Here is a 26,527-nt window from a genome sequence, read left to right as displayed (position 1 = left end):
CTGGGTAGTAAAGCAGAGTTTGCTCAAAGTTATTTCTTGAGTGATTTTTTTCATGTTTCAATCATCAAACACCTTTGATCTGTCACTGCCATTTTCATTGGGAAAAGATTAGACATCCAGTGAGTCAGGACATAAAGTCAGATGTCAAAGAAAAATGTTGTTTAGTACATGGAAGAAGAGAAAAAAAAAAAGAGGAAAATATAGTCATTGGCTATTTTTAATCCAGAAAAATTATGAATAAATTGGAAATATCTACCAAAAATACCAACATATACGTGTATTTTATCTTCAAGTTTGGTAGAAAACAAAAAGCTTTCCAAAATCTGCTAGGGTACTTCAAAAGAAGAACATTTTATCAACTCAGACTACATCCAGAGAAAAAACAGACATGAGTAATTTTATCATGCTATTTTGTCCTATATAAATGTCTAAACTTATTGCTTAAAGGTGATGAAATATTCTTTACTTTACAAGCAAAACCAGGTCTAGTCTTAGCCTATAATCAACTATCGTTTGGTGAAACCAAGAACAGAGTGTGGCTTTATGTCTGAGCAATGTATTTAATTTTGACAGCCTGACTTCTTAGGGCTTTACTCATCAAAACCTCAGCACATAAACACACTGCCTGCAGCCTTGCATTGATTGTCAGTACAATTAATTGCCAGGAAAACTGCAGCTTTATTAAGTGTACGGTACTAACAATAAAAACATCACTATTTATAGCACAGAGCATGGCGGGATATCTATACAAATAAAATATAACAATAATAAACAAAAGGCTAGCCAGTAGTCCCGCAGAAGAACATCAATAAATTTGTTTTAATGCCAAGCCACAACAGGATACTCAAGTGTCCCTGGGCATAAGATACTGCAACCTCTACTAAAAGACAAGAGCCTTTTGTGTGGTGTGAAAAGTGGATGTCAACCAGTCTCCTCAGAGTTATTTCTTATAGCTTCAAGTCTCTGTTGCCCCTATACTCAGCTATAGAAATTCTGCTGGGAAGAAGAGAGGAGATAGATCATAGGTTCCAGTTACAATCAGTATTGTGTTGAAGACTATCCTAGAACTTAATCAGTGATATTATTTTAAAGACATACATCTTGATACGTACTGAGGAATACAAAAGGCATATCAGTAGCATCGAGGAAATTTCAGTCTGGTAGTAAAGACTAAATAGTGTGTGTTATAACCTCAGATTCGGGTTTGGAAATGAAGAAAGTGGTGTTTTTCCTAAATCTTTTTCTTTATATACATATTTATTATGCAAATATGCAGTACGGAATTGCATAAATCTTAAGGAGGCTAACACATTTGAGAAAGGAAAGGAAGAAGAGGAAGAGTGTAGAGAATAACATGTATCGAACAATGTTTGAAACATTTGAGGACCAAAACTTACCTCCAACACAAAATTGGTTTATTCTGGTGATTGTTGTGGCCAAAACATGTATGCAATAACACATGTCTGTACTAGGAAGCCCTAGAAAAAAATATGTTCAGAGCAATAAATTAAAAGAAAAATATAATTAATTTTATTAAACACCTATATCATCATTCTTCACATAGGTAGTATCAGGTTCATAAATATAATATATGCAAGTAGTGGTGCTTGCACATATTATATTTGGCAGTAGTGATGCTGACAATCAAACCCCATTCTGATATTTTGAGTCCAATATGCCACAGTACTTTGCGTAACACGCAGAGATAGAGAGATGGTTTACGATCACTTAATTATGAAGAAGGTTAATTTAGTTAAAATACAAGCAGATGTTTCCTTTATTACATATGTATCAGGTACATTACATACTTTAACACACACTTTCTGGTTCACGCACAGAAGCAATTTCAAATATCATTGAAAAACAACCTTTAATTCAATGTGAGAAACTTGAGATTCAGTGAAGTTAAAATATCCTGCCCAAGCCCCCTTGCTGTTGGTGACAGAAACAGAATAGAATTATTCTTATCCTTTTTTTCTTAAGCTGAATAGCATACAAACCACAACTGAACAAGTAACTACTGTACTTGATTCCCTTACAAACTATAACATTAGAGATATTTTAGAGAGAACAAAAAAGAGAAAAACATGCGGAACTGAATCGAGTTTCAAAGTTTTTAATATTGTTTTAACTTGTCATATCTCAGTAAAATAAAACTCCTTAAATATAAAAAGCCATATCTTACTCATCTTTGTAATCTCAGCACAAGATATATTTGTAGTTCTTTCTGGTAACCTAAATCCTTTACTCATATTTGTCCTTTCAATTTGAGAAATTTTTAGTCTCTCATCTCTAGATGAAGGATTTTCTTTAAAAGAATTTAAAATGTCATTTTGCAGATAACTTCCTACTTGTTGACAAAGTGAAGGGGTGAAAAGCAGCAGAAATCATCCATAGCTTCTATGATAAATGGTTTATAACTCATTTTGGGTAATCTTAGAGTACTCTCAGTCATGTACAAAATAAAAAAATAAAGGCGAAAAAGAAGTTGAAACAGAATAGAACAAAACACACACACACACATTACCTAACTTTGAAAATATGATTCTTTAAGTTATCTGCACTCTGAGCACCTGATCTATCTAGTTCCCTAGTTTGGACAATAGCAAACTCCTATGACAAAAGTGAGACCAAAATAGGTACAGGTAGATCCAAATTCTGAAAATATCTGTATTTTTTTCCTTGAAAGCCCACATCTAAATTAAGGCAAAGAGGTATGTCTTGAAATGTTTAGCTACTAAAAATTCAACAAAACTGACTTCTCTGGTTGAATATCAGGAAAATGTTAATCTTTGAGAAATTTGATTTCCAAGCATTTTTCCTTTAGTCAGTCAACGACTATAGTTGAGAGTCACTATTTTCTAGGCACTGCTAGGTGGAACAGTAATAAATTAGGCAGCATTCATGCTCTCAAGGAATTTAAATCTTCGCACTAGAAACATTTTTAATTTGGACTAAATTTGAAAGTTAGACTGGCCTTTTTTTAAACATATATAGTGTTTATAAATATGCAATTTTACATATATAATGTATATATAATGTATATGATGTAGATATAATGTATACTTTTACATATATAATATATAAATATGCATATATTTTAATTAATTTATTTATTTCTGGCTTTGTGATCTTAAGAAAATGCCAATTACTTTTAGCCTCAGTTTTCTCATTTGTGAATTCTAACTAAGACTACTTTATAAAACTTCTCTGAGAACTAAGTGAAATAACACTTTTAAAGTGCTAGATACATAAAGAATACTCAATAAATTCTAGTACCTTTTTGAGAATCGTAATTTTTCAAGTTTAAGCTTTTCAGAAGCAGCAAGACCCCCAGTAAGCTGTTGATTCTATTAGTGAAATTTAAAATCCTTTTTGAAATGCCCTGGCTGATGTTAAGAAAGATACTTTAATGAATTTCATAACTTAAAATAGATTTCTAAAGATAAAGCAAATATTGTAGGGCTTCACGAACTGTAAGAGAGCCACACATTTCATGGCTATTTTACTTTTGTCTTTTGTTAAAACAAAACAAAAAACTCATAGTATAAAAATCCTAGGAAGCAATATGCCTCCAGGACCATTTTAACAAAAAGCTACTCAAATCCTATATGTAAGACCATATCCAATAACACGAAGGAAGGGACTTTTCAGACTATTGTGTCCAACTCTTTCAACAGTCATATTCTCGGTGCTAGAAAGGTCTTGTATTGAGAAACAAGAAGCAAGTAGTGAACTGACCTTCCACAAGGTGGCCTTTATTGCTGCAAAATTACTCCACTAATCTTTCTTAAATTGTTATGGCAGGCAACTATGGAAACAAAACAGAATGAAGTGCTATTATTATAAGACTATAACATTGGGCAGGAATTCATCATGACATCTTTTTAAAAAACAAATAAACATTCTTTTTTGTGAGTGCTATTTTTTATTTCAGAAAAAGAAAATAACACTTTTTAAATTCATATACTATTATCTGTAGCTCTGACTCCCTTATAATGAACATTACATACTAATTTACAGGATCTCTAAAGTTCAAAATATATACAACAGACGACTAATATTATGACCTCATTAAAGAAAAGACAGGATTTATCTGTGATTCCTCTAGTTTCTAAAAGGTGAATATTTTTATTCTGTTAGTTTGAACATTGTAATGACTTTCTTTCATCTTATTGAGTCCTTTTGTTGTGTGTTGAAGTGATTGCCTCATTTTTGAACTTTCCCTGGTGGATGTTTTTGGCAGACGGAGGAAGTGATTTCTGGAATCTGTGTCAAGCACCACGCTCTCCTTAAAACTGGAAGACATCCGAGTGGCACATCTGTTACTCCTTTAGGCCACTGAACCAGAAGCTGGATCCAAAGAGGGGGATTAGGAAAACCAGGTTGCTAAACCTTTTTTTCTTCTCTTTTCTCCTCACCTTTTCATTTGCCCAACAAGCAGGCTTTTGACTACCAAATGATAGACAATTTATTAGCTGTAACCACCACTGAGATTCTGTTTGCCAAACATTTTCTCTAAATCTTTAAACAATGTTGCCTTTCTACTTTAACTTTGTTTTGAAAAATAATCTTTTATTTTATAACAGCTTTAGATTTACTAAAAAATTATGAATGTAGTACAAAAAGTTCCCATATATCCCATAATATATCCCATAACTACTTTTACTTTTATTAGTATCTCATGTCAGTATGGTATATTTGTTACAGTTAATGTACCAATGTTGATAGATTGTTTTAATTTGCAATTCCATAATGACAAATGATGTTGAGCATCCTTTCATATGTTTATTTGCCATCTATACATTCTCTTCAGTGAGATTATTTATATTTTTATCTAGTTTTTAGTTGCAGTCTTTGTTTTCTGATTGTTGAGTTTTAAGAGTTCTTTTTTATATTTGGCTACAAGACCCTTAAATGTTTTGCAAGGATTTTCTCCCAGTCTGCGGCTTTCATTTTTTCTTCTTTTAACAGTGTCTGTTGCAGGGTAGACATTTTTCATCTTAATGATGTCCAAGTTAACAGCCCTTTTCTTCCATTGATTGTGATTTAGATCTAAAAACTCATCAATAAACACTAGGTTGTATAGATTTTCTTCTCAAAATTTCATAGTTTTACATTTTACATTGAGGTCTATAATCCATTTTTGAATAGATTTTTGTGAAAACGTATAAAGTTTATGTCTAGATTCACCTTTTTGCATATGGACATACAATTGTTCAAACAATATTTGTTGAAAGGCTTCTTATTTCTTCATTGAATTGCCTTTGCTCCTTTTGTGGAATATCAGTTAACTATTTTGTGTGAATCTACTTCCATAGTCTCCATCTTGTTTCATTGATCTATGGATTTGTTTTTTCATCAATACTATGCTGTCTTATTTACTGTAGCTTTATAGGAAGTCTTGAAATTGAGTAGTGTGAGTCCTTCAACTTGGTTCTTTCCTTCAGTATCGTATTGGCTTTTCTGAGTCTTTTGCCTTTTTATATATACTTTAGAATTTGCTTGTTGTTGTCCACAAAATAACTTACTGAGATTTTGATTGGGATTTTATTGATTCCGCACATAAAATGGAAAGAATTAACAAATGGAAAGTCTTAATGACACTGAGTATTCCAATCATAAAAGCAAAATATCTCTTTATTTATATTTTCTTGATTGATTCCATCAAAATTTTATAATTTTCTACATATATATCTGGAATGCAATTTATTAGACTTATACCTAATTATTTTATTTTTTAGTGCCATTGTAAATAATTTATAAATATACACCATTTTTAAGTTATGGAGTCTCATTGTTTATTGTTGTTGTACAGAAGAACAATTGACTTTTGAATATTAACCTTGTAGTCTGTAATCTTGCTATACTTATTTTGCCAGGAGTTTTTTTTTATTCTTTGGAATTTTCTACATAGACAATAATGTTGTCTACAAATAGAGTTTGTTCCCAATCTGTATATCGTATTTCCTTTTCTTTCGATTCAACTACCGAAGACCTTTTATACAGTGTTGAATAGAGTGGTATGAGAGGACATTCTTGCCTCATTTCCAGTCTTAGGAAGAAGGTGTGTAGTTCCTTATCTATAATCATGATGTTAGTTGTAGGGTATTTTTGTAGATTGACTTTATCAAGTTCAGTAAAGGAAATCACTCACAATCCCTGAAGTTTTTAATCATAAGTCAGCATGGGTTTATTTCTGGGTGATAGATTTTGTCAAATGCTTTTTCTGCATCAACTGAAATCAAAATTTGTCTTTATTTTCTTGATACAGTGTATTACATTCATTTTTTAATTTTATGTTATTAGTTTCAAGTATACAGTGCATTGATTAGACATTTATGTAGTTCATAAAATGATCCCCTAATTACTCTTTCTCTCCTTTGGCTCTACACATAGCCATTACATTACTGCTGATTGCATTCCCTATGCCGTGCTCCCCATCCCTGTGACCATCTATCGACTACTAATTTGTACTTCTTTAACCCTTCTCCTCTTTCTCCCAGCTTCCCAAACCCCCTCCCCTCTAGCTGTCACTAGATTGTCCTCTGTATTTGTGTCTATTTTTGATTAGTTTGTTCCTTTTGTTTCTTAGATTCCACATATAAATGAAATTATATGGTATTTATCTTTCTCTGTCTGACTTATTTCACTCAAGATAATAACCTCTAGGTCCATCCATGTCTTTGCAAATGGTAGGATTTCATTTTTTTAAATGGCTGAGTAATATTCCATTGCATATATGAACCATAACTTCTTTACCCAATTGCCTGTTGATAGGCATTTAGGTTGCATCCATACCTTGGCTATTGTAAATTGTGCTGCCATGAACATAGGAGTACATAGATCTTTATGGATAACTGTTCTCATTTCTTTGGATATATACCCAGAAGTGCAACTGCTGGATCAAAAGGTATATCTATTTTTAACTTTTTGAGGAACTCCCAGACTGTTTTCCATAGTGGCTGTACCAATTTGTAATCTCACCAACAACAGTGTACGAGAGTTCCCTTTTCTCCACATTCTTGCCAACACTTATTGTTCTTTGATTTATTGATGATAGCCATTCTGACAGGTGTTAGGTGATATCTCATTGTAGTTTTAATTTGCATTTCTCTAATAATTAGTGACCTCAAGCATCTTTTCATATGTCTATTGGCCATCTGTATTCCCTCCTTGAGAAATATCTGTTCAGGCCTTCTGCCCATTTTTTAATTAAATTGTTTATTTTTTTTCATTGAACTGTGTGAGGTCATTATATATTTTGGATATTAACCTCTAATCAGATGTATCATAAGCAAATATCTTCTTCCATTCAGATGGTTGTCTTTTTGTTTTGTTGATGGTTTCCTTTGCTGTACAAAAACTTTTTTAGTTTAATGTAGTCTCATTCGTTTATTTTTTCTTTTGTTTCTCTTGCCCGAGAAGATATATCCAAAAAGAAATTATTATTAGCAATATCGGAGAGTTTGTTGCCCATGTTTTCTTCTAGAAGTTTTATGGTTTCGGGTCTTACATTTAAGTCTTTAATCCATTTCAAGTATATTCTTGTATATGGTGTAAGAATGTGGTCCACTTTCTTTTCTTTTTTCCTTTTTTTTGCACGTATCTGTCCAAGTTTCCCAGCAGCATTTATTAAACAGACTGCCTTTACCCCTTTTTATATTCTTGTCTCCCTTGTCTTAACTTAATTGACCAGATAAGACGAGGTTCATTTCTGGGCTCTCTATTCTGTTCCATTGATCAATGTATCTGTTTTTATGCCAGTACTATGCTGTTTTGATTACTGTAGCCTTGATGTCAGGTAGTGTGATACCTCTAACTTTGTTCTTCTTTCATTTCTTGGTAGACTTTATTTTTAGAGCAGTTTTAGGTTCAAAGCAAAATTGAGCATATAGTACAGAGATTTCCCATGTACGCCACATATATGCAGTCTCTTTCACTATCAATATTCTGCACAAGTGGTTATGTTTGTTACAATTGGTTAACCTACATAGACACATCATTTTCACCCTGTCCATAGTCTATATTAAAGTTAACTAGTGGTTTTGTATATTCCATGCATTTTGACAAATATATAATGATATATGTGCACCATTATGGTATCATATAGAATAGTTAAAAATACTCTGTGCTCTGTCTATCCATCCTTCCCTCTCCCCAACCTTTGGCAACCACTGGTACTTTTTATCTTATCCATAGTTTTGCCTTTTCAGATTGTCATGTAGTTGGTATTATACAGTATGCAGACTTTACAGATTGGCATCTTTCACTTAGAAATAGGCACCTAAGGATCCTCTATTACTTTTCACTGCTGGATAGCTCATTTATTTTTAATGTCGAATAATATTCCATCATTTAGACATACCACAGTTATCTCTTCACCTACTGCAGGACATCCTAGTTGCTTCCAAGTTTAGACAATTATGGGAAAGGCTGGTATAAACATTTTCACGCAGGTTTTTGTGTGGACATAAGTTTGCAACTCTTTTGGGAGCACTACCGATGGATCATGTGGTAAGAGGATGGCTGTATCATTTTAAATTCCTACCTGCAATGAATAAGAGCTCTTGTTGCTGCTCATCCTCGCCAGCATTTGTGGTTGTCAGCATTTTGGATTTTAGTGATTCTAATAGATTTTAGTGGTATCGCCTTGTTGTTTTAGTTTGCATTTCCTTAATGGCATTCCCTAATATATACCTTTCCATGTTTTTATTTGATATTTGTATATTTTCCCTACTTTTCAATTTTTTATTGGATATTTCCTTTACCAAAAGGCTTCTTTTTCTATGCTATCTTCTATTCTCTTTATTTTCCTTAACTCAGAAAACAAAAACTTCTAATACAGACATAAAAATATTTAGTAATACAAATGGATATTCTAAGTTTATGACGAAGATACAAAGAGTTCAATGGATTGTACATTGTTTAATACTGATCAAGAAACCATCAATATGGGGGAGGGTGGGAGGGTAAGTTGGCTCTCAGGGTCCTTACGTATCTTCAGGATGTTACTGAATGGACTTTGTGTACTTGTACCAGAGAACCAAGTTTCTTTCTCATATGGCACTGCCAGTTGATAGCTAACTTTGCATATGGTAACAGACTGAAAATCTACCTCAGCCTCCATAGCTAATTACGCACTTTGAAGAACCCAACAGTACAACAAACATTAAAATATGTGAGACTTTGTGGTGTAATACCTCTTTAACAAATACCCACTGTTTTTATCAAGGGTACTTACTGAGCATAAGATAGAGATATGGTCTAACACACAACAGTAAAACCTGTTGCCTTTCCAGACACCTGGTTTTTCTCTACTCATTGTCACTTTTGAAATGAAATTTTCCTAAAACCCAGGAAATAATGTTAACTTTCTCCGTGTACCTACAACTTGGTGCCCTCTCCTTTCTTTTTATTTTCTCTTCGTTTTCACTCTCCACTTTCTCCCAAACAGCCTTTAGAAATGTAAATGTAAACGTAAGAGGAATTATGCTGCGAGCTTGTTCTTCATAAAAGAACAGCTTTTAATTAAATTAGAAAAAATACTGCCATGGGCAACACTTAAACTGACAAGGAATGCATTCTATTAATCTTTGCAGAGAGGCACCATACACTGCACTTAATTTAATTAGGTAGAAGAAAGGCCTGTTCAGTCCTAGGGGGGTTACCAATGTCCTTTTAAATTGAGGACACAGCATTTATATAAAGTCATTTTAATATCAGGCAATATATTTCTAAACAGTAATTTTAAAATATTACTTGCTATTATTAAGCGATATCTTGTTGCAACTTCTCACTTTATGAGAGTACTTTCATTTCTCAGAGAAATTTCACCCACCAACAGGCCTTCTGCTCCCCTCCAATAATTTATTGACTTGGAAAGTGTTAAATAATTAGGACTAGGTTCCCTGGAAAACAACTGCACTAGGGAAATACACGTCAAAGCTATATTACAATGGATAATGTATTTGGATTATGTTTCACTTCTGGGCCATAGTAGTGATAACAAATAACTTTTATATTAAAAATTATATTACAGTTGAGAAGTAGGTTATATTCTGATGTCACTCCTGGCACTACAGACACTAAAGAAAGAAAAACTTTAGGATATTTTAGTTACCTTTTTAAATTTCAAATCTTACTCTCCAATGCTTCAAAATCTTTATTGAACATTTCTACTCCTTTTGACTACCTCAAGAAACTAGACAGGTTATTAATCTGTTACACTCATAAATTATAATAGAAAAATCATCTAGGGATCATATTGGGCAACCAAATACAAGCAACTACTGTTCAAAAAGCAAGTTTTATACTAAGAAATGTTCCATTTCATGCAGATTTGTTTTTTTTGTTTTTTTTGTTTTTTGTTTTTTACCCATAATCTCAGAAAACACTGTAACAGTGTCCGTAGGAGCATTATAAATCAAAGGATATATATATTTAATTCCTTGGACTTGATTTATTAATTTATCTACTTATGAGGCTACTTGAGGGCAGACACTAGCCTAGGGGATAGTGATTTTAAGTAGTTGAACTGAGTTCCTGTCAGCATACTATTTAAAATCCCAATGGTCCTGGGGGTTGTTTCTATCTGTGATTTTAGGTTTATGTGGAGGTTGGAACAATTCCCAAGCATAAAGGACACTAACTAAGGGATCAATAGAAGGTATACTAATCTCTCTTTTGGCTATCAGTGCAACAAAACATCCTTTCCAATTATAAAGGTAATATATGTTGACAAAATTAGTCCACAACTAGCAGTGCAAATTCACTTTTAGCAATAGCTAGTAAGCATCCAATTTTCAGTTCTGATCTGAAAAGCCAAGCAGATCTCTGATTTAAAATTACTGTTTGGGGACAAATTAAAAAGTTCATTTTCAGGCAGAATGTTTCCTGACATTCATTTGCACAGAAACTTGTATAACTGGTCAAAAATTTCCCCCAGTTTATGTAAGCAAAATTTATTGTTAAATGCATGGCACATAGTCAGGACCAAAGGAAGCCACAATAAATGTCAGATATTATAACCACTTGGAAGATACTCTATCAGGGTTAGGAACACAAGCTTTGTTGCCAGGTAAACCTGGATTTGAATACTAATTTTAATAAGCTCCCCATCACTTATTAGCTGAATTATCTTAGGCTTATTACTTAACTTCTAGAGGTTCGGAATCTTTGTTTTTAAAATATTAATAACAACTATGCGAGTCATTGCATAAAGATTCAATTTAACAATGTATTCTAAATATTTATTACTAAGCTTGAATATAGTAGATACTAAATAAATATTGGATATTATTGTACATAGTGGCAGTAAATAGGCCTTCAAGATTGTTTGCATTCCTTGATGATTTAGATTAACTGTTCTTGTCACAGGTAATAGAAAACCTAAATCAAATGATTTTTTTAAAAAAATACAAGAAATGTATGATCTCAACTAAAATGAATATAAGAGTACAACAATTACAAAAGTTGTTATCATAGACTTAACAAGAGTTTCAATTACCCAGCTTCTCCATATTTTTTGTTCTGCCATACACAGTTTTGACTTTGTCTCCAGACTTGTAGCCTTATGATTACAAGGTGACTGTCACAGTTCTGTTCTCACATTTTCAAAGGACATTGTATAATGGCCAGAAATAGGAAAGTGAGTGTCAGAGCTGTACAAGGTTTCCAATTTAACACTATGTGGAGGCTAGCAAATCAGCCCACCACATTTCCATGGATGTGACAGAAGACATAAGACTCGTGAGTGCCTATTTGACTTTTGTGCTCGAAAGATTATCTTTACTATTCTTTAAAATAAATAATTCTGCCCTTTGCTCCAAAATCATTTCTCTTTTGGAAGGCTATTCACTATACAAATTCCTCAAATGATAGTCTGGAATGAAAGGGCAGTGAACAGAGAAACACAAGAATTCTCAGGCAGAAAGTGTAGCCCATCCTCATGTCCTTAGTTAAAAGTAACAGAATCTTTCTCAAAATTTTCCTAAAAATCTGCTTCATTCAATACATTTGAGTCTCATTTGCATTCTTATTTCTAACACCAGCAAGGGAAATAGGAGTGCCATAATTGACTTTTATTAAGACTTAATTTCTAGGACTAAGGAAGGACCAGCTCCCCTGCAGTATATGGCTCCCACACATCTGAAAGAAAAAAAAAATGGAGTTTTTTTCAAAAAAGAGAAAATGAAAAATTATCATTAGGCAGGTAACCAATCAATGGAGGCCACTTACTACCTTCAGTGTGTGTGTGTGTGTGTGTGTAATACATATTATAGTACCTGATTCATAGCAGATGCTCATTAAAAAGTTATTAATACATAATTTTTAGCTTTACAATAAAGGATATCTATGTGGTATACTCTTTTAAGAAAAGTCAGAGTATTAATTCTGTTGAGACTTCATTTTGTTTTTCATTTTTTAGTTCAACAATAAGCATTTTCTGAAAGTATATACTATTGCAAAAAGTCTATGAAAATATCTAGTATAGCTGCGCTATGTCATACAGTACTTTCTTCATATATTTTGGTGCTTTATTCATCTTCTTAAGTGTTTTTGACAAGATCAAGTGAACAGCACCTTAGATAAGCCCTTGTCTCAGTATGGGTACCAGTAAGAAAACTGCCTAAGGAGTTTTAAAATTCTATTTACAAGCCTTAAATTTGTGTTACCTGTGCATCTTTTAGATGCTTTTTCCTTGTTATCTGCAATAACAAATACTTCTAGTATTGCAGAAAGTATTGAACACATTATCTTGGCTATTTCATATGCAGAAAATAAAGAATTACTCACATGAAAGAATCAGCTGGAAGTTATCCTTATGGCCTGGACAATTTTCCCATTGAAAAGTTGGGCAAGAATTACATAGTATATGTCAATTTCATATCTTCTACTATTTTTCCTTCTCTGTGAATTCACTGAGAAGCTATGATCAAGAAGCCATTCATTTTCCCCTCAACCTCTCCAACACTTGTTATTACTTGTTTTGTGGGGAAAAAGGAACCCTCATACACTGCTAGTGGGAATGTAAATTTGTACAGCCATATGGAAACAGTATGGAGTTTCCTCAAAAAATTTAGAATATAAGTACCATATGACCCAGTGATCCCTCTTCTCGGTATTTATCCCCCAAATTTGAAAACATTTATCTGTAAAGGTATATGCACCCCAGTGTTCATTGCAGCATTATTTATGGTGGCCAAGAAATGGAAACAACTAAAGAATCCTTCGATAGATGGTTGGATAAAGAAGATGTGGTACACATATATAATAGAACATTACTCAGCCATAAGAAAAGATTAAATACTGTCACTTGGAACAATATGGATGGATCCTGAGATTACCATGCTAAATGAAATAAATCAGACAGAAAAAGTTAAGAAATATATTATTCCACACATATGTGGGATATAAAACAAAGAGCAACAAATGGACAAGACAAACAAACAAAATCTCATAGACACAGACAACAGTTTAATAGTGACCAGAGAAAGGGGAGCGGGAAATAAATAAGGGTAAAGGAAGTCAAATATATGATGACGAAAGATTTGACTTCAAGTGGTGAATGCACAATCCAATATACAGGTGATGTATTATTGAATTGCACATTTTGGAACCTATAAGATTTTATTAACCAGTGTCACCCCCGATAAATTTAATAATAAAAAAGTTTTAGAAAAAGCCATTCTGATTTGGAAAATGTTACTTTTAGATCATGGAGACCCCTCAAAATAGTTTAAACCTCAGTTAAACGTCAAAGTTCTGCTAGGAGAATCATAGGCCTGTGTCGATTCATTACTAATATCTCTTCTTACAGTGCACGCAATCATTCATTCCACAAACATACAGTGAGTGCTTATTATGTCTTGTGGATACAAAGATGAATAAGACATAGTTTCTGACCTCAGGGCATTCACGCAGAAAACTGCAATTAAGTAGGATTATTCCTATAATAAAATTATACCCAGGATGCAAAAAGGGGATTTAACTGCATGATGGTCAAGGAACATTCCCCAAACTTTCCTCCACTCTATGAGCTTAAATCAATGAGATAGAAGAGTGGTAAAGAAACTTCTAGTATGAAACATAATGAGCAAAAGCATGAAGGCTTAAGAAAACATAGTGGAGGTGTAACTACTTAAAGATTGCTATTGTGATATCCTGCAGGAATTCAGAAAGAGGAAATAAATTTGTCCTTTAAAGATCAAACAATAAAATTAAAACTTAAAGAGGCATACAAAGGCAAAGTATTCAAGGAAAACCTGAAGGTTCTCAGAAAAATTCTCTGTATTTTCCTTGAAATTAGTATACATAAAGAAGGTAGAAAGGTTTCGGTCTGCCCTGGAAATGCAGAACAAAGGAGAAGCAGAGAGGGGGAAAAATTGACGGGTATAGTACTTCTTAGTATACAAAATCAGGGTTCTATGCTTAAAAGGCCAAGGGAGAGAAGTTTTACCATAGTAAACTCAGCAGAGTAATAACTATCTCCCTGTGAGTTCCTTTAAGAGAAAGCCTAAGAAAATTTTACTCTAGTAGTCACACTTGGTCCCTCAACAAGCACCAGGCATTTTGAATATAAAGCTGATGTGTTTAAGAAATAGTGAGAACTTCACTATTTCATTTGGTCTTCCCCAAATCAATCTAGAGGCAAGAATTTGGGAACACAAATGAGCAATGGGGAAATTGTGATGGAAAGGGAGAGAGAGGGAAAATAAGGCATTTATGAGCAATTTGCTATTTTAAGTTATCAGTATTCAATCTTATGGGGACCATATAAGAAATCAGGTATAATAGATATCAGGATTTTCACTGAATGTTGGAAGACTGGATCATTTATCCAGGACTCTTATCTCCCATTATTGAGGGTTTCCCTCAGTGTGGTTAACCCTCCGCATTGCACCTCACACATACACACAGTTCTGGGTTACCTACGTGCAGAGAAGCAAGCTACTGGTGAGTTTGAGAAAGCCCTTGAGCAGATGAGAGTCTAGTAAATTAGGAAGCTGTCAACTTGTTGGTACCAGAGCTGCAGATAAACTTGGATAGGGCAAGGGGATCGAGCATCTGCTTCAGAATATTCCTAGTTCTCAGTTTCCTCATGCCCCGCACGGAACCCTCTCTGTTACATTTGTTACATTTGCTCGTTATTGTGTTGCATTTGCTCAGCACTGAGGCCGAAATCTCTTGACAAAATAAAACTTAAAGCAAAAAGTTAATAAAACTGGTTACATCCCTTACTGTTATAGCTTATCCTGCGAGTATAACTGGACCAATCTAATTTTTCCCTCACTTTGCACAGTACATCCATTGGTCTAGGTTAACTTGCCCATTGGGATGAAGATAACTTTATTTCTGAGGGGTCGAAGTCCTGAGTCACCTGCTCTCATCGGGCCATGGTTGGTGTATTTAAGTATCAGAGTGACCTAATAATTAAACAAGCATTTAGTATATACTTCTTGTTTGTTAAAACAAAACGAAAACACTTAAATGAGATAACCTATCTAAAGGTCATGGGTGTGTGAGCGTGTGTGTGTGTGTGTGTGTGTGTGTGTGTGCTGTGTGTGTGTGTGTGTGTTGAGATTAGTGGAATAAGAGGTAGGCGTGAGAAGCAGAAATTAAATAAGCTTAATTTCCCAGGACATCCCAGGGATGCCTAACTCCATATATACATATGTGAAACATAAGCAATGGTTAAATAGGATACTATGCTGTCACATGGCACCTCTGGCTATACAGCTTCAAGATCCTGTATAGTTATAATTCCTTCATTTATTAGATTGAGGAAGACACATAACAATATACCTATAGGTTAAAAAATAGATGTGATTTCTATTTATCCACCTAAATATTGACCTTCATTTTGTGTGGCTCTCCATTGCCTTATGGAATATTGGATCCAGTCACATTCTGATAAACTATTTCAGGCAGTTCAAAGCCTTCCTTGAGAAAGATCTATTTCTGTTGCCATAAACTGTCCTGTTTGGATAACACTTTGTTCATATTACTTTCTCTCCTTGATCTAAACTTATTCTCTCGCTTTCTAGAAATACGTCTTTATAATTTTATCTATAAATTTTATTATCACTCTGATTGGTTTTTCCAACTTGGCAAAACCTCTCACATTGTATTATAAAGATGTTTTTCCTTGAGGCTCAGTTCTAATATATGAACCACAAAATGAATACTTACTATTAGCCATATGCCAAATGGAGGAATCTTAAAATATACCATGAAATGCAGCTAGGCAAACATGCTGATATTCATACAAGGAAGATGAAGTAAAAGAGAAAGCATATATTGCAAAACAAAAATATATATATATATCAAAATAATCACTAATCATCCTACCAGAGAAATCCTTTGAAGTCTTCTGTTGCTAATTCTCTACTGAAATGTCTCAGCTATCTTTTTCCATTAGAGGCTCATCTATAACAAAATAATGTGAAAAAATACTTTAGATACTTATAATTTCAAGTATGAAAATTTACTTGGTGTCTATAACATAGTCAGTAATATTTCAGTCAGGAAAGAAAATATTAATGGAATAGGACCTTTTTATTCCACCCAAAGTGTATTTCTGCTTCTGAGTACATTTCAGAAAAGCACTAGAAACAAATTACCACTATGCTACATACTGAGAGCCAGTGAACAGGTGTGTATGAGCTCCATCCTTGATGAAAATCACTAGAAAATAATTTTCTTATTTAACTGATAACTTAGTAGAGTTTTAAAATTTCAGCAGTTTTTGGTTGAGAGAAAATGAAGAAGAATTGCAGGAAATCATTTAGAGAAACGCAGAGAATAAGCTTTCCCTTACTGTTTTGATTATGCAGTCACAGAAGTATAATTTATTGAGCTATTGATTTTTCTTATGTTTCTGATATAATCTCTTCTCTTTTCTTTCTCCAATAACACAATTAGGCCTCTCTTGGAGAAGTTTCTATGTATGAGCTCATTGAAGAGATTATTCTTGGTTGATGTGTCAGGGCAGGTAGGGAGACCAGAAAGTACAAAGAAGGAAAGGAAAAGATAATGTGAGAGAAATAAGAAAGAATCTCAGGCCTGAGAAAGAACAGAATTAAGTGGACTGTAATACAGATATCCTATAGCCCATCAGGGACAGCCCTGAGGAAATCTCAGGAGCGAAGAAGAAGATGGCTATCTGCAGAACCTAGGTAAGCTGGACTATGGTCCCAGGGCTCTGGACTTCTGCAAAGATGCTCATGCCAGAGTACAGCATAATAGAAGCAGAGTTGCTAGACTGCGTGGGACCACAAGGGCTTAGAGAGTAAAGATGTTATTAGTAGGATGCACTGTTATGTGAAAGAGCTCTTGCTTATTAGTAACCATACTCTCATGATTCCTGTGCAATACAGAGGCATGACAGTGTCCTAGCCCCCACTGCTGACTAATAAATGTCTGTGGAATCACTTGAGCCCTTGAGTTTGGCAAGTAAGACTCGCAATGTCTGCACATGTGTTTATGATCACAATTTAAGTTTCTAGGTCTTCCCTGTTTCATATTTTTCATTGATTGGTGTATAAACACCTCAGATAGTCATCATAGTTCTGTTGAACTCCAGATTTCTTATTGACCATAATTTATCCACTTGTTTTCTAAAATTTTAGGAGTTTCAACTCCAACTCCTCTCCCCACAACACACACAGTCTATAGTTCCCCCCCTCACATTGCTCCTACACATAGACTATGTCAATTAAGTTCCCTTTAAATTAATGGAAACTGATAATTGACAATTACAGACATGTTTATGTCTTTTCGATGGTGCTTTCCCATCTATTTTAAATTTAGTGCTGTGTCTACAAAAGATTTTTTCCTTGTAGTAGCTCTTCCTGGTTAAAGAATCCAAATCATTTTTTTGCAACGTTTAAAGTTTTGTTACTTCCAAGAAGAAATCGCTAGTGGAGGACATATAGCAGATACACAAAATACAAAAAAGAGGGAATCAAAGAATATCACTATGGAAAATCAACAATTCACGAAGAAAGACAGCAGAAGAGGAAGAAACAAGAGAACTAAAAAAAAAAAAAGCAGAAAACAATAAGATGCCATTAATAAGTCCTTACTATCAATAATTATTTAAAATGAGAATGGATTAAATTCTTAAATCAAAATGTATAGAGTGCTGAATGGATTAAAAATACAGGACCCAACTATATGCTGCCTACCAGAGACTCACTTCAGCTTTAAAAATACACATAGGCTTAAAGTGAAGAGATGGAAAAAGATATTCCGTGTAAATAGAAATCAAAATAGAGCAAGGGTAGCTATACTTATATCAGACAAAATAGACTTTGAGCTAAAAATGAGACAAAGATGTCCATCATATGATAAAGGGATCAATTCATCAAGATAATATAAAAATTATAAAGATATATGTACCCAACATCACAGCACCTAAATATATTAAGCAAATACTAACAAATCTGAAGTGAGAAATAGACAACAATATAATAAAAATATGTGCTTGGGAGATATAAGAGTATATAGATCATATCTAAAGCCATTAACATGAATGCAATCAATAACTATAAATAGACAAAAAGAAAAAGTATCTAAGGTGTTAGTTTTGAGAGCTCCAACACTTAGTGGTAAGAAAGATGAGGAGACATCAGCAAATGAAACTCAAAGAATGGACAATAAGATAGGAGGAAAATCTAGGGGAGCTTAATGTCTTGTAAGTTATATCCAACACAGTTTGAAGGAGAAGAAAGTACTTATCTACATCAAATGCTGCAGCTAAGGCAAGTTAGACAAAGACTGGCGATTGACAATTGAATCAATCTAGAGTTCACTGATGGCTGTGAACAGAGCAGTTTTAGTGGTGTGGTGCCGGCCAAGGTGCGATTAGACGGTGCTAAAGAAAGAAGAGCACAGAAGAAATTGGAGTCTTTGCTCTAAGTATTGAGTATAGCCCAAACTTAAGATTTTTGCTATTTTCTAAAATATCTAATACAGGAAAAGGTGACCATGTTACCTTGGTTCCTAACAAACTGTTTTATAAGCCCTCCTTTATATGTGTGTACAATGTGAATCCCTCCGCCTTTCCAAAAACTGTTTAGGATTCATAGGGAAGTGGTTCCTTGTACTTAGACATAAACATACATATAATATACATGTCATATATATGAAATATGTTTTATATATTATATATGCAATAAATTGTATATTTTACAGAACATATTTTATGTTTATAAATTTATATATTATATGTATAAGTAAATTAATTTGGAAAGATTCATTTCCTTATAAGTTGAAAATTTATTCAGAGTTCTAAAGCAAAGAGTGGGCAGAAAAACAGGATGGTAACTTGCAGAAAATTGAAGACATGTTAAAGTAGAAATTGTATCATATTAACATGACCAAATTTCTTCCATATTAAAAAATGTTATCAGTAGAGTGAAAAATGGATGCTTCAAGGGAGAATTGCAAGCTATTTACAAAATTCCTACTTAAAAGATCTGTTTTGAGCAAATGCCTAAAGACTCTTAGATAAGGACAGATCTATAGCTATGTGCTTCCATACATCTTACATTTTCTTTATTTTCATCTTTATCACATTTAGTGGTTAATGTTTGTATAAATGACTTTCTCACTACGTTTTAAGTTCTGCAAAAGCAGAAACAAAATCGATCTTGCTTACCAATAGTCTCAATAATGGTGCACAGTAGGTCCTTAATAAATACTTATAAATGAATAAATAAATAAATATGACAATTGCAGAAATATAATAAGTCTGCATTATAAAAGATGGGAAATAAATATTTTGATAGTTAAAATATTTAATATTTTAAAGTTCTAAATTTTATGTAGAATTAAAAATTATTGCACAAAATAAAAGAAAAAATCATACAATGAATTCAAAGTGTTATCAATAGTACAAGGGACAAACAATAAAATTAAAATTTATTCACCTTAGAAAGGTAAATTTGTAGATGGAAGAATTATTGGTATATTTTTATAAGAGAAATACGTGTACTTCTGCAAATTATTTTTAATATGATCAAAGAGGTAACTAATTATTTGCTCACTGGCCTATTTTCAGTATTCAGAATTTTCCCCTCAAATACAATAATATATAATATAAAATATAATCTCTATAATAAATATATAATGTAAAAGAGAAAATAGAGAATAAGTTTCCAGAATCAGATCGACAAATTCCAGAATAACCATTTAGTAGTCTATCTCAATGGGCAAGTTGATCTTCTCTGTAATCCTCATTTTTTATCTGCAAGCTGGAATAACACCCATGCCTGCCTCATCATGGGAGCATTAAGCGACTTAACATATATAACACACTGAGAACTGGGCACATAGGAAACCCATAATAGACATTAGCTGCTATTATTTTTAAATATTGTTAGCACTGCATTTCTCCCCTCTTTTAGCTACTTAGATTGCAAAATAGATGAAACATATACTAGGTACTATCACCCCATTCTAGAAGATTCTTAACTGTTTCCCCAATCTGTCCATCCATTTCTCCACAGCAATAGAATTATTTGCTCATGTGGCTCCCAGACATTATCAATTTTTAGCTTTTCAGCTGCCATGCAACTAAATTCTCTTTATTTTGTACAAGTGAAAGTGATACAAGGCATTTCCAGGAAGGTGTCCCCCTGGAAGAGCAGGGTCCCTGTCCCATAGCTCTCTTTCACCTCGTCACACTAACTGAACTGGAAACGACCACAGCAACCTTGGAAGTCCCAAATTAAGCCAATGTATACATTTTCTGTTGCTACTATAACAGGGTACCACATTTTAGTGGCTTAAAAGAGCACAAATTTATCATCATACAGTTCTTGTGGTCAGAAGTCTAAAATCAGTCTCAATGAGCTAAAGTGAAGGTGTTCACAGGGCTGGTTCCTTCCGGATAAAGAGTGTCTTGATAATATTCTAGGGGAGTATCTGTTTCCTTGCCTTTTCTAGGTTCCAGAGGCAACCTGCTTACCCCTGTTTGTGGTCCTTTTCTCCATCTTTAAAGCCAGCAGTGTATCATTTAAAAATGTCTCTCTAAATCTTTGACCTCTGCTTCCATTTGTCATATCCTTCTGCTGCTTCTGTCATTGTCACATTGTCTTCTCTGACTTTGACCTTCCTGTCTCCATCTCGTAAAAATTCTCTTATAAAAATTGTATTAGGCCCACCTGGATAAATCAGAGTAATCTCATCTCAGGATCCTTAACTACATCTGCAAAGTTCTTTTTTGCCATATGAAGTAACATATTAGCAGGTTTCAAGGATTAGAATGTGGACATCTTGGGAGGTGGGGGACACTATTTGGCCTACTGAAGCAAAGGTCAACCTGAATTCCTGAATGTCCTGGTGGGCAGAGCCATCCACCAATCTAAGAACACTCATCATGTACTATTACTAAAAGCTAAATTTCTTTGTTGCATAAACCACTGAATTTGGTGATGGTGGTTACTGGTGGTCCCTTTGTGGTCACTATTATTCTAATCTACCCTGACACATCCATTTTGTAGTTCTGTATACCTTAACATATTTAGAACTATTAATGTGATTAACTGCAGCAATGAATAATGTGTCATATTATTTAATTATTCCATTATATTATATTTCTATGTGTAAGCCACTATTCTATTCTAATGTAGCATTTACTCTGTGGTAACTTACTCTCACTTTATTTTCTAAGTATTTTTTAAAAAATAATAAAGACTACTTTTTAAAAAAGAAAGCAACCTGAGAAATTAAATGTGAAGCGATGCTGTGATCTTGTGTGTCAGAATTGATGATCTTGACCCTTAGATTCCAGATGGATCATTAAAAAAAAAAAATTCCTGCCAGTTATCCTCTAATTTCATACTGTGCACTCCATCTGTTAGCCCACTTGCTTTGGTTAGGGGCTACTTATCTGGCTTATTCTCCACTACTCCACAGAGACAAAATTCACCTAACATATACACATACTATGCATAAGGGTGTGTGTTTAGACTTTATAGTAGAAGAATTTAGGGACAATAGAAAAAGAAAAAATAATACATGTAAAATTTTTTTAAAATCCAAAAACCTAGCTTACTATATATAGGAAACATAAATGAGCCAAAATAACCAGCTAGTCCTACAATTTGGGGGCAGGCATTGATTGCTTGTTTATTCATTTCACATTTAGGTTAGAATTCAGATCCAGTGCATTTATGAATTTTAGCTTGAAAGCTACTTTGGTAGATCGGCTCAGTGTTTCAATCAAAATTGAGTAGTGACAAAATCATTGTTTCAAGTGTTTTAAGTAATTTCCAAAAATATGTATGCTCTTATTTTAACTGACAAGGACAAGTTTTAGAATGATAAAACAAAGGAAATATATTTCCATGTTAGACAGTGACATCTTGAATTTTCTGCATCCTGCATATTACCTGGCACATCAAAAGATCTCCATTCAAATATGCTAAACTAGTGATCTTAACTAGAAATTATATACTTAAATTCACAATATTCACAATATCCTATAATGAATAAATTATAGGGTAGCATATTAGAGGGTGACATATTTATTCATGTTCTTTACTATTTATTTTAGCAATATCTACAGGGTTATGGACCCACTTTATGTTCTGCTATTTCATGTCAGATATGTTATTGAAACACAGATGGTAAAAATTAGAACAGTTAGAATATGAGCACAATTTAAAAGCAGACCTGCATATTCATACATCATCATTCTAGAATATGATCTTTCTTTAAAGGTCTGCCCAAAGACATCACCCATGGTACTGTAGTTTTTGCCAATTTTTTCTCCCTTCTCTTAAAATATTTCTCGTCCAGTGTCAGTCTTCAGTTCACACATGCTTGGTAAATCATTCAAAGCACAAAATTGATTTTGTTTAAGAAAGTAAATCTTTAGGCATAAAATATGTTCAGAAGGCATTCTTTTTGTATAAAATATAACCAGACACAGAGAGTGACAGGAAAGTGGGGATGCAGGGCCTAGCTAGGCTTCATTCACTATTGAAATTCAGCAGTGACATTTACAACAGACAGAGGCTAATGATGGGAGGAGAAGACAATAAGGAAGATAAAATGTTTAACTGGAAGCTTGCATGTTGGCTCAGGTCCAAGGATTCCCACCTAAACTCCATGGGGCCATGAGGTCTCTCTTCACCCTGGAGTACACGGTTTTCCTGCCCAGGTGAGGAAAGCTCTGAGGTTCGATAAACTACAGAGCTTTGGTGCCTGGAGGATATGTCAGGAAGCAACACTCTTGCCCCAAATTTCAGTGACTTCTTAGAAAATACTAGTGCAGTGATTATAATCAGCAGACCTCAACTGACTTTGTCAGCTGTGGTCAAGAACTGGAACTAGCATGGAGGAACATTGTGGGTTCTATGATATTAGAAAGATGCTTTGTGAACCCAAAAGAGATGCCCAAGGACTTCCCAAAATAACTGAGTAAGTGATTGAGGACTTTCCATCAAAGATAGGCAGATTTGAAGGAAGAATAAGTGACACATAATTACTACTAAATGTAATTTTGGGAATCAAGGGTTCAACAGGAGGACAAGCTAGAAAATCTATGGGCAAACCAAACAGTCTTTGATAAAGAACTTCTCAGATTATGGCTTGAGAAAGAATTAGCCAAAGGGAAAGGGGCCAACCTGGACATTGACAGATAGCAACACTCTAGTAAAAAAAAAAAAAAAAAAATCAGAGAACTTACAGCACTAAAAATTCAAAACTCGACCACATATCTGATTCAAATATTACTAGAAAACTTTGAATTAAAAAAATATAGAAAATGAGAAGAAAACAATTAAAATTTTCTTAATATCCAGATAAGTTTCAGTCAAGGTAATGGGATCGTAGCTCGGGAACTCCATCTGTGATTCTAACATATAATACAGGAAATAAAGAATTAGAACACACAAAATGTTTTGTTTTCTTTGAATTATAGCAGGGACTGCTTTTTCTGCCAGAAATTCTGTATTTTGAGCATATTCCCTTATACCATTCTGTTGGACTAACTGAACCATAATGAACTATTTCTCTCTGGATAGTCTAGGCTTCAGGTATACCAGGAAGTTTGCATGGAAATAAATGGAATGAATCTTCATGTACTGTTACACTGTACAGGCAGAACTTCTGCCATGATATTTATTAAGTAAATGTGGAATCCAGGAGTCTCGACTTAAAATTCTTTAAATTTCCTTCAGCCCTCGAACAGATTTTAAAACATGTTATCACTGCTTCACTCCCTCCCGGCCACATATTGTGTTGTCGAGTGTAACAGTTAGCACTTATTTCCCCACATAGATGTGCTATTCCCCATATTACATTTTTTTAAATAAAAAAGAATTATTAAAATAAGACAAAGCTTATTTTTAGAGCAGTTTTTGGTTCACAGAAAAATTGAGAGGAAGGTGCAGACAGTTCCCATTGTACCCCGTGGCCCCACACATGCACAGCCTGCCCCCCACCACCAACATCTTGCTCCAGAATGGTCCTTTGTTATAATTGATGAACCTACACTGACACATCACCCAAAACCCATAGATTACATTAAAGTTCACGCTTGGTATTGAACACTCTATGAATTTTGACAAATATATAATGATATGTATCCAACACTTTAGTATCATACAGAATAGTTTCACTATCTTAAAAATCCTTTGTGCTTTGCCCATTCATCCCTCACTCCCTTCCAACCCGTGGCAATGACCAGTCAGTCTCCATATAGTTGCCTTTTCTAGAATGTCATATAGTTGAAATTATACAGTAGGTAACCTTTTCAGATTGATTTCTTTTATTTAGTAACATGTGTTTAAGATTACTTCATGTATTTTTATGTCTTGACAGCTCATTTTTTTCTAGCACTAAATAATATTCCATCGTCTGGATGTAATACAATTTATTTATTCATTCACCTACTGAAGGACATCTTGTTTGCTTCAAAATTTTGGCAATTATGGAAAAAGCTGCCATCGATAGCTATGTGTAGGTTTTTGTGTGAACTTAATAAGTTTTCAACTCCTTTGGGTAAATATCAAGGAGTGCAATTGCCAGATCATATGGTAAGGGTATATTTAGTTTAGTAGCAAAGTGCCAAACTGTATTCCAAAGTGTCTATATCATTTTGCATTCCCACAAGCAAAGAACTAGAGTCTCTGTTGCTCCACATCCTCATCAGTATTAGGCGTAGTCAGTGTTTTAGATTTTAGTGATTATAATAGGTGTGCAGTGGCATATCACTGCTGTTTTAGTTTACAATTCCCTAATGACATATGATATTGAGCACCTTTTTATATGCTTATTTGCTATCTGTATATCTTTTCTGTTGAGGTATCCAGATCTTTGTCCATTTTTTAACTGCTCAGTTCATTTCCTTATTGTTGAGTTTTAAGAGTTCTTTCATATATTTTAGATAACAGTCTATTATCTAATAATGTGTTTTACAAATATTTTCTCCCAGTCTGTATCTGTTTCTCATTCTCTTGACTTATCCCACTTTGACTCTTAATTCATCCCATTATTTCCAAAATTAATCAAGTTTGTTTTGGAAACACAGTCAACAAAAACAAAATAAAAACAAAAAGTATCTCCTACTTTATCACTTTTCTCATCTCACTCACAGAGAGAGTGTCTTCTCGCATTTTCTCAAGCATCCCATGACTGACATCAAATCTCTCAGCTTCTTATGGCCACTTATTAAACTGTAGTTTCTTTGTATTCTAGGTTATCCTCCATCATTTCTCTCAGGAAATTTTAGATTCTTCAAAATCATCTTTTCACAAAGAAGTGTGTGGTCCAGAAGGGAACAGCATATATTGTGTGTTTTGCTGTTGAACTTAAGTGAGGCCATGAAGAATGTCAGAAAGAACACAGACTGTGAAGTTAGGAGACTGGGGCTCATTCTCAACTCTGCACTCCCTAGCAGCAGGATTCTTGAACAAAATACTCAAAGTTCTTCACACCCCTATTTCCTTATTCAAATAAGCATTCAAATAACTGCTGTGCCCACTTCAAATTGCAAGGCACAAATATGTGCCTTTCCTAGAAGCTGTAAAGTGCCATAAAATTTTAATTATGATTATTATAAACACATAATAACAGATCCTTAAAAACATTCTCTAGGTCAGCTGCCTTTGTATTATAACCCCTCTCCCCAATATGTAAGATTTCTTCTGTCATGTTTGTGGCCTGTGACTGGCAAGCAATTACAGTGAGTAATTCCATTTTAGGAGAAGATAATAAAACGTGATATCGTAACTACCCGCAGAGTCTCAAAAGTATTTATGTTTCCTCTAATAACCTGGCGTGATGCTGTTAATCTTGACAAAGTCTGCCTGGCAGGTGCTGGAGAGCTGAATCTTCATATTCTCTCACTGTTTGCTGACTCTTCCACAGGGAAGAATGCAAGCTATTAAAATGCAATGGCCCTACTCTATTTTTAATTACATTTAGTTTATTAGAGGAACAATCAGATCATAACAAATACTGGGAGCAGATTTTCCCCCGTCACCTCGATGAAGGCCTGAAACATTTT

This window comes from Pteropus medius, unplaced genomic scaffold, assembly GCF_902729225.1.
Source record: "Pteropus medius unplaced genomic scaffold, Ma_sr-lr_union100, whole genome shotgun sequence".
Taxonomy (NCBI): domain Eukaryota; kingdom Metazoa; phylum Chordata; class Mammalia; order Chiroptera; family Pteropodidae; genus Pteropus; species Pteropus medius.
Note: the sequence above shows the minus strand (reverse complement) of the source record.